Source organism: Alexandromys fortis, unplaced genomic scaffold (genome assembly GCF_014885135.2).
Source record: "Alexandromys fortis isolate MF-2015 unplaced genomic scaffold, M_Fortis_MF-2015_v1.1 scaffold_366, whole genome shotgun sequence".
Classification (NCBI taxonomy): domain Eukaryota; kingdom Metazoa; phylum Chordata; class Mammalia; order Rodentia; family Cricetidae; genus Alexandromys; species Alexandromys fortis.
This window is the reverse complement of record NW_026068239.1, coordinates 158,948-159,603: the sequence shown is the minus strand read 5'-3', so window position 1 is coordinate 159,603 and position 656 is coordinate 158,948.

Below are 656 nucleotides of genomic sequence, written 5' to 3'. Positions count from 1 at the left end.
ATTGCCACCCAACATGTAGAACATATAGCCAAGCATAGGACCTAAGAAACTCAGAAAAATTCTGGACAAAGAATTGAAAGTAGCTTTCTAGCAACTGCCTACCTCTCAGGCAATCCTATTGCTCATGATATGCAATGGCCTGGCTCCTTTAAAATGCCCTGATGTGCCACTGAGCATTTGCATGTGGCCAGTGTGCTTTCATTTGTGATCCAAATAGCTGCAGATGTGCAGAAGACCAGGTCAAGACTGTTTAAAACTGAACAGGTAGAGTATGCTTAAAATGAGCTTCAGTCCTGAAGAAAAAAAATGATAATGGGTTGCAAGGAACCATTTGTTTGTCCCAGCCACCCAGAACGGAAATAATCACATCGAAACTATTAATAAAATCACTGCTTTGCCCATTAGCTCTAGCTTCTTATTGTCTAACTCTTATATCTTAATTGAATCCATTTAAATCTGTATCACTAAAAGATAGTGGCCTGCCAACAAAGTTCTGGCATATATGACTCTGGCAGCAGATCTAGGGCTTCTATCTGACTCCCCAGTCCGTTTCCTCCCATCATTATGTTTAGTCTTCCCCGCCTACCTAAGTTCTACCCTATCAACAGGTCAAGGCAGTTCCTTCCTTCCTTCCTTCCTTCCTTCCTTCCTTCCTT